Consider the following 9,679-nt stretch of genomic DNA (forward strand, 5'->3'; position numbering starts at 1 on the left):
CTTTTCACGCCGTGAAATGGAGTATTTCACGGATTTTGTTTTCCACGGACCCTTTTCACGTTGTGAAATGCAGGGACCTTTTTATGCCATGAAATGGGGTATTGCACTGATTATTTTTTCGCACGGACATTTTCACACCATGAAATGCAGAGACCTTTTCACGTTGTGATTTTTTATTTATTTTTTTGCGTGGATCCTTTTTACACCGTGAAATGCAGAAACGTTTTCATGCCGTGAAATGGGGTATTTCATGGATTTTTTTGGGGTCTAGAGGGAAATTCAATTTTTCTTGTGTGGAGGGAATATTTTTTGAATTTATGGGCATTTTCCAAAAAGGTAAGTGGGAATTAAAAAAGTCAACACTTTTATGACACCCCCTTACAGCCTTCATAAATGACTCCCAAAAGTGGCCATTTGCCAACTACGGGGCATATTTTCATTCAATGCTCTCATTAGTCACTAATGAGTTGTGTAAAAATGTGATTATAAATTAATTAAAGATTAACTCTTTCACTAATCTTTTCTCTTTTTGAATTAATAAAGAGCCTCCTAATTAGCCCTTAATCATTAATTAATCCACACAATTAAGCACATCATTGCATAGGGCATGAAATTATTAAGCTATGTGCATCAACTAATTTGTAAATTAATCCATAGTTAGAGATTAATTAAACTCTTAATTTTAGTCTCTTCTCTTTATGTAAAATTAAGCCAAAGAGAGCAAAAATTCTCTAATTGGTGAAGAAATTGATGCATTTAGATGTTTTGATGCATCTAGATGCTCCCAAAACACCCAAACACATTACTTTTGACACCTTACATGATCAATTTTGACCTCAAAAAACACATTCGATAGTTTTTTTAACCTCTTGAACTAGATTAATCACTCCTTAATGATAAAAAGTAGTCAATTAAGGTAGATTAGTCAATTTCAAGAGTTTTTAAAAGTTTTTGTAAAATTTTTCAAATGAAAAAACTACCCCTAATACTTGCTAACACTCTAATACATACAAATCAATTAAAAAAAACACACAAGTCAAGCAAAAAAATTAATGATTTAAGCTCTATGTTTAACTCTAAAGAGAGCTAAAAATCACAAAATTGCAATCCATTGCATTATTTGATGCAATGGGTGCAAATTGAACCTAACACACTCTATGTGCACACTTAACAAACACTAAAAACTAGAATAAAACTAACAAAACAACACATTTAAGCCAAAAAATTATTCTTTTAAAAGATAAAAAAGAGAGCTGTTTCTCACAAAACCACACACAAATTTCCATATTAACCACATATTTTTCATGGGAAACTACTAATCAAGAGACAATGGGCAATGGTTTTACGTAGATTAGAGAGTAAATAGTGGAAAAATCCAAGGGATGGCTCCCCGACAGTGGTGCCAAAAACGTTATGGCTCGCCCAAACCCTCGTTTTTGAAACACATCCAACAAGAAGATTACCTGTGATGGCGAACTCCAATTGTCACATAGGGATCTTTCCGTTGGTTGAGCTCGTATCCCTTGAGCTCTTAACCCTTGAGGTCTCCAAGCTCCACAACTCCTTGAGAAGCAATTCCACCACGCCTCCAGCGAGTGTCGTCACACCACCGCGTTGCACTACGTGTACTCATCCCTCTCTCATCTCACCTCACTTCACTCACACACATTCACTAGCATGGATTAGAGAGAGATTAGAAAGAGGATTAGCAAGATCAAAACTCAATTACACAATGGGAGAGTTCCTTGTATTATGATAAATTTTCACTTATATACATGGCCATAAGTGTTCACACTCACTTAAACTGTGGCCGATCGGGCACTTTAGGCTCATAAGAGGCCTAATGCTATTATAATGATTACTCTCATAATATATCCATGAAGTACATCACTTGAGACTTCATCCTCCTAACTTGCTACCACATGCTCTTGAAGCAAAAATCGCCATAAGTATTCCATCGGACCATTACAGGTGCGTCTCCAAGTGGTAGATTTGGACACCGTTGCTTCATATCTTGAATGTATGACCTTTTGGTGTGTCTACCTTGACTCCTTCATGTAAGATAATGGAAGTATCTCTTGTTAACCCTAGAAATGGGTTAACACACATAATAATTGATCAAAATCTATGTGCAAAGATATGATTTATCCACACTAGATGTCATACATGGCTAATTTGAGTCCCCATATAACTTATGGGATCATAAATACATATAATTCAACCATGTAAAATAGACCAAAGTGTCCATCATATGACCTAATCCATTTTGTCCCCTTAGTATGACTAAGGTAGTAATAAACACATATAATTGAACCATGTAAAATAGACCAAAGTGTCCATCATGTGACCTAATCCATTTGGTCCTTAGTATGACTAAGGTAGTAATAGCACTCGCCGCTAGGATCATGCCCATCTAGATATGCAAGTATGATGCAATCATAGTCATTCATAGAATGAGTCTCTTGAGTCAAGAAGCCCACAAAGTTCTTGCAACATTAGTTACAATGTGTAACATAATACAATGACCCCAACACTCCTAAAGGTATATAGGGAAACTTTGAAGGTTTCATATCTAAAATAAATAATGAGAAACATCTAGGATATTAGAATATTAAAGTGAGTGCCTTGAGTATAGGGTGTATGTCCAAGAAGGCCACAAAGATCCTGTAATATTAATTAGAATGTGTAACATAATGCAATGACTCCAAGGCTCCTAAAGGTATTTAGGGAACCTTTGAAGGGTCCATATCAAAAATAAATAATGAGAAGAATATCCAAGGGATTTTTATTAACTTATATAAGGGTTAAAAGGTCTCATAAGATCACATTTGAAGCCATTTAAATGGGATATACGAAACCATTCCAATTGGAATATCACTTAATACCTTTAAGGAATCTAATAGGATAGCTTTTCTCACTTGAGATACACATGAGCCCAAAACCTTAGAAATGAAATCCTTTTATTAACGAGCCCACAAAGAGTGCACCTTAGAGTAAATCCAAGCAAAGGAGCCCATAAAGAGTGCACCTTATAGTAAATCCAAGCAATGTAAAATCCAGCAAGACTTGAAGAATTCATGCCTTTACTACCAGTGGACAAGAGCCTTAAATACTAGCTTTGCTCACTTGAGAGATGCATGAGCCCATAAAGAGTGCACCTTAGAGTAAATACAAGCAATGTTAAAGAGTGCACCTTAGAGTAAATCTAAGCGATGTAAATGCCTTGTATTAATGAGCCCACAAGGAGTGCACCTTAGAGTAACTCCAAGCAATGTAAAAGCCAGTAAGAGTTGAAGGAATTTATGTCTTTACTACAAGTGGACAAGAGCCTTGAATACTAGCTTTGCTCACTTGAGAGACACATGAGCCCACAAAGAGTGCACCTTAAAGTAAATCCAAGCAATGTAAAAGCCAGTAAGAGTTGAAGGAATTCACGCCTTTACTAGAAGTGGACAAGAGCCTTTAATACTAGCCACCACTATTGTTGAATTAGAGCACATGAAAGGATATCTAGATCCATAAATCAAGGGGAGAACTTTTAGCACCTAATCACCCACCTAAACATGCTTAACATGATCTGATCTTTGTACCCACAACCCTAAAAATTCTTAGCATGATCTAGTCCTTGTATCCACCTAATCACCCACTTAAACATGCTTAGCATAATGTAATCCTTGTATCCACAAGCCTATTAAAGAGGTGTGTACGGAATGCAAAATAGCGTATCTTATTATCATCTTCTTGCTCTCATTATGCTTTATGATTAAGTTTTTAATCATATATCATTAGTAATCATCCATATGCTAATTTATCACTATGATCCTCCATATTCTAATCCATCACTTTAATCCACTATGATCCTCCATGATTAATCTTTATCATTCCCATCAATTGACATCAGTGTAAGTCTTGATCTAAGCCTCATTAAGTAGATAATCAAGCCCCTGTCATGTCAACACTCTCAAGAAAGTCTTAGCAAGTGCATCAATCTTAAGATTACCCAACTGGGATATTATTTTCCATGTGTACATTGATGCATTGGCTTTTGCAACTGGTTGTGTATTAGCACAACAAGGAGAGCTTAGCGTGGATTTCCCTAATAGCTTCACTAGATACCAATTGAATTTGCTAATTGAATGGTGCGAAACAGAACTACACCACCACAGGAAGGGAAGGACTTTCGTGGTCTATGCTATAAAGAAATACTGCCATTATCTTTTTTGTAAACTATCAGGAATTGGACAATAAGCCTATTAACCCATTCCTAGGGTTAACAAGAGCTCCCACCATTATCTTACATCAAGGATTCAAGGTAGATACACCAAAGGGTCATACATTCAAGATATGAAGCAATGGTGTCCAAAGCTATAGCTTGGATGGGCGCCCGTAATGGTGTGACGGAGTATTTATGTGGCGATTCCGCTTCAAGAGCATGTGGTCGTAAGTTAGGATGAAGTCCCAAGTGATGTACTTCATGGATATATTATGAGAGTAGTCTGGTCATGATACTACAAAGTGTCCCAATTCATCAACAATTGACTCAAAACCTCCATCTCTCGTGCACCAAGCAAAAACAGTCAAAAGGGTAGAAACTACTCAGAAAGCAGTTAAGCAAACACTTCAGTGTTTCTATGGTCGTGAACCTCACAAAGTGGCAGACTGCACAGTTTGGAATACTTCCATGCTCATAGTCATTGACACTTTGCAACCCATGTGTGAACAATGTGGCATTCACCACATGTTTAAAGATTGCCCACAATGAGTTGCTTCAATTCAACTTGTCTCATAAAATGCAACTCTGAGCATCTTAAGTGTATAAAACAGGAAATTGTCCACAGTACCCTTGAATGTGCTTACACGCTTACAAGCCAAGGCACGAGAGACAGTAAAAAAGAATGCAAAAGATAACACTTCAAAATGGGTAGAAGAACATGTCTTAAAGCAGAAACCAAAATGGAAAACAAAACCTTCTAAACCCAAGAAAGACAAGGGGCAACAAACTATCGAAACCAAGGCTGAATTAAAGGACAGGGAAAAGGGGCCTGTGTGGAGGACATAAACCCAAAAGGGGACATAAACCCAAAAGCTACACAAAAGCTACACATGATGCAGAAGCATCCACCTTAAGGGCTACCACACAAACCACAAGTCAGATGATGAAACAAGTTCTAGTACGTCACTTAGTGAGGATGAAACAAGTTCTGATTCTTCACTAAGTGCACATAATAGACCAATCAAGAAACTAGAACCCACCCAACCACCCCAAATTGAAAATCATAATCATATGACATATGCAGAACGCAAAAAGAAAGCTCAAGAGAGCATACTTAGTATGGTTGAGTGTCTTACAGGATCACCGGTTGTGATTGAACCTCATAATGCTAATCCTACAAAAGAAACCAAAATACAAAACCCAGAGGGGTACCACTTCCCCTTTCAAGAGGAAGACATACTCTCTACAGAAGAGTCATTATAGAGACAGATTGCACAAACTATGCAGATGAGAAAGCACGTGAGGAATTAGATGAATCCCTTACAAAATTAAAGCAGTCTCTCAAAACCTCATTTGGAGGAATGCTCTTCTCTCATGGTAAAGCCAGCATAACATCAGTACTTGCACCTTTAAAGGCTAAACATGAGTTATACCAAGATATAAAGAGCTCCATAAAATAGGATTGTGAGGATTCGCAAGTTTCCAAATAGACCTCATTTAGAATTGTCAGAGGACCGAGTGTGCCACTATACACATTGGGTACTCTTGAAAAAGCTGAGAGCCAAAAAGAGGATGAAAGTGAATGGGAATATGAAACAAAAACGGGATTTGAAGCTAAAACACAAACTGAAACAACCATAGTTCCTCTTGAAGATTCTATCATGGTATGGTTAGATTTCCCTACAGGCAATGATGTTAAGTGCAAACACGCATTGATTAGCCCTCGAGCTAGTCATAATATCATGACAATAGACACTTGGGTGTCATTGGGACAATCTAAACTCATCCCTACAGACAATGGTCTTGCAAGAGGAGCCAATGGATAAAACATTGAGGTTCCCAGTTACTTTAGCTATGCTACTCAAACAATCGGTGGAGATGTGGAATTTTCATTCCATGTTACCCTAGATTCCCTTGAGTATGATGTCATCCTTGGTGGAACTTGGATACATGACTCGTTGTATTCAATTGATGAATCCATGCAAACAGTCACCTTGAATACTCCTGCAAGCATATACAATTACTATTACGGAAGGAAGAGACCTTGGAGGAGTTGGAACTTCTAACATATCTTACTGGAAAGATCCTTAGGATTTTGGTTGGATTGGAACTTTCCAATAAAATCACCATAGCTCAAGCACAGCTTTATCTAACACGAGGACACAATCTCATCACATGACCCTTGAGTTATGGGATTTGTTAGGTCAACCAACACTCACGGCTCATCCTCTTGAAAGAATTTCCTTTACACAAGACTTGAACATGCCATGTTTGAGGTCCTTTGAACATACAATTTGAACATACAATGTATATTAAAACTAACCCCCTTACTTGCAAGTTTTTTGTGGTTAAGTATGTGTTGGAGGCAGATTTGATCTTGGGACACAAATGGACTATTGCCGCCCAAGCACCACAGTGCTTTGCTAACGATAGGGTCATCATGATGGTAAACGACACAAAGTTGACAATACCATACTACAAGGAAGAGTATCCAACCTTAATGGATTTCTATGACGCTGAACGTAAAAGTTTATAAGCCTCTTCCACAAAAGCCCCTTTACACAATGACCTACCATCTACGTCAAAACGACCGACTCCGATGATAAAGCATCCACTCCTTCAACCCCATCCTTACCAACAAAGTTCGATACCAAAACCTCGCAGTCAGTAGCTATTCCTCAAAAAGTTTCCCATGCGCAACCATCTACCTTTAACAAGGAACTCAAAGGAAAATCCCCGAAGCCTATGCCTCTTCATCGATAAACCTCACCAAAGGAGACAACCGCATGCTCAAAAGCCTCATCATTAACAGCCCTCCACACGAGACTCTAGCCTCATCATCGTAAAAAATACCCATGAGTTTCAAACCTGCAGCCTCAGCGTGTGAAGGAGGGCTTAAAACCTTCCACTTCCTCAACGTGTGAAGGAGGGCTTAAAACCTTCCACTTCCACCAAAAAGAAAAATCCACCAAGACAATACAAAGCAAGGTATCTTAATGGTATCAAAAGGTGGGTGGAGAAGCAGCTACTTGTAGCTCAAGGCTACTACGAAGGTGCCAATCCAATTTGGGTTCCTCGATCATCAAAGCCTCTTCCTCAACGCAACACTCAGAGGCCAAGGAAAAATAAAATTACTCCACAACAACGTCTACAAAAGCCTATGCGAGTTCCTCAAAGAACTCCACTAAGTCAACATGTGTGGGTACCAAAAAAATTACTAAAAGCATAAGGGTACTACCAAAGTAATACCAAAGCTTAGATTCCCAAGTGCATCAAAAAGTCCCCTAAGCATGTTCATCAAAGGTGGGTGTCTATGCACATGCTTCAAAACAACAAGGATGCTCTGATGGTAATCCCATCATATGGTTGCCAAAATCGAACAAAGTGAAGACAACCTTGCTATCAACTTTAACCCCAACAGCTCCACCTAAAGTTCGATAAGAATGAAAACCCAAGCAAGTCACTCAACCACTCTCATTTACACAAGAGCTTGTGTGTTCAAGAAACCCCAATGGTAACCAAACAACAATCTTACCTACTGCCTCGACAACATTTGAGCTAAAAATTCAAGAATCAATTCCCACGTCTGTAATAACAGAGACTTATGAGCGTATCAAAGATAAACTCACAATGCTCTTTTCACCCCTCTGGATGTGAAGCGTAAGTGCAAAAGCTATGCGGTAGACATAAGAACCTATTCTCTAAAAAAGGAGAGTAGCCACAAGAACTTGTTGCTCACAAGGTGGTAACAAAAACACACACACACACACACACACACACACACACACACATAAACACAAGGGAGTCATACATATGGCCTACCTAGAAGTGGTAGAATATCACAAGAAACTCCCAAAGATCTTTAATAGCCATTATATCTTGTTAAGGTTATCACTTACTATTCTTTTGGCTATGTTAATGTAGCAGCTGCTCCATGAGTACATATCCATACTGATGCACTGGAGAACATTTGCACCAAAGCCTTACTATTGACAACTTCCAGGTACATCTCTGGGGGGGCCATGGTGGGTGAAAGCCTGGTTAATGGTACAACCCATCGCCTGGAATTTTCCTTCAAATTACAAACCCCTCCAAACGATGCTACTGTCTTTACAAATCAATGATCTCCAATCCTTAGTGTGAAGGTATTAATATTAGCCTCGCAAGTTTACAACATAATTCTTTGAATTCTCGCCAACAAGTGGCTACTTCAACACAGAGCAGTTCAATAAGAGTCTATATGACTTACTTCTTGTACTTCATGTAGAGTCTGCTTCATAAGAGTACTTAAATATACATAAAAACATAAAAAGAACATGGAAAGAAGCATGAAGGAACATGACCTACTCAACAACATTTGACAAGAATCCTACCACATAAAGAGACTTCATCAAAGGCCAATTTCTTCAAATGATGAATGTCGCTTCAATGAATCAAATAAGGAACTGAGAATCACCATCTCGTTGATGATTATGTTTGCGTTCCTACGGATCCTTCCCTCTTCTCTCCCATTATGAACATATCTTAGTATCCCCACTAACACAAATCACATGTAACCTTGCTTATGATTGCCAAAAACAAAGTGAACAAAAAACCCTCCAAAAAAATATGCTCACACAAATATAAAAATGCAATCATTCGCAAAAAAACCTCACCCGTTAGGATTTTCCCAAAAAAAAACACTAACCTTTTCATTTACTAACTAACCTTTCTTATTCCTTCCAGAGGAACAAAAGATCATTGAACGTCACTAAACATCAAAGCCATCTACAAGCCTATCAATTCTCCCCACACAAAGGTCTTCAACGTGATCACGAGAATGCAATAGACATCAAGAAGGAGGGAATGTTAACTCATTCCTAGGGTTAACAAGAGCTACCACCATTATCTTACATCAACGAGTCAAGGTAGATATACCAAAGGGTCATACACTCAAGATATGAAGCAATGGCGTCCAAAGCTACAACTTGGACGGGCGCCCATAATGGTGTGACAAAGTATTTATGGTGATTCTCGCTTCAAGATCATGTGGTATTAGGATGAAGTCCCAAGTGATTTACTTCATGGATATATTATGAGAGTAGTCATTGTAATAGCATTAGGCCTCTTATAAGCCTAAAGTGCCCGTCCGGCCACATTTTAAGTGTGTGAACACTTATGGCCATGTATATAAGTGAATTTCTCTCATAATACAACATACTTTCCCATTATGCAATTGAGTCTTGCTCTTGCTAATCCTCTTGCTAATCTCTCTCTATAATGCATGCTAGTGAGTGTGTGTGAGTGATGTGACGTGAGAGGAGGAACGAGTACACGTAATGCAACGTGACAGTGTGACAACGCTCGCGGGAGGCACAGTGGAATTGCTTCTCAAGAAGTTGTGACCTTGGAGACCTCAAGGATTATGAGCTCAACCATTGGAAAGATCCTCATGACAGTTGCGGTTCACCAGGTAATCTTTTTTTT

Source organism: Cibotium barometz, chromosome 62, assembly GCF_041138505.1.
Source record: "Cibotium barometz isolate CiBa-2024 chromosome 62, ASM4113850v1, whole genome shotgun sequence".
Taxonomy (NCBI): domain Eukaryota; kingdom Viridiplantae; phylum Streptophyta; class Polypodiopsida; order Cyatheales; family Cibotiaceae; genus Cibotium; species Cibotium barometz.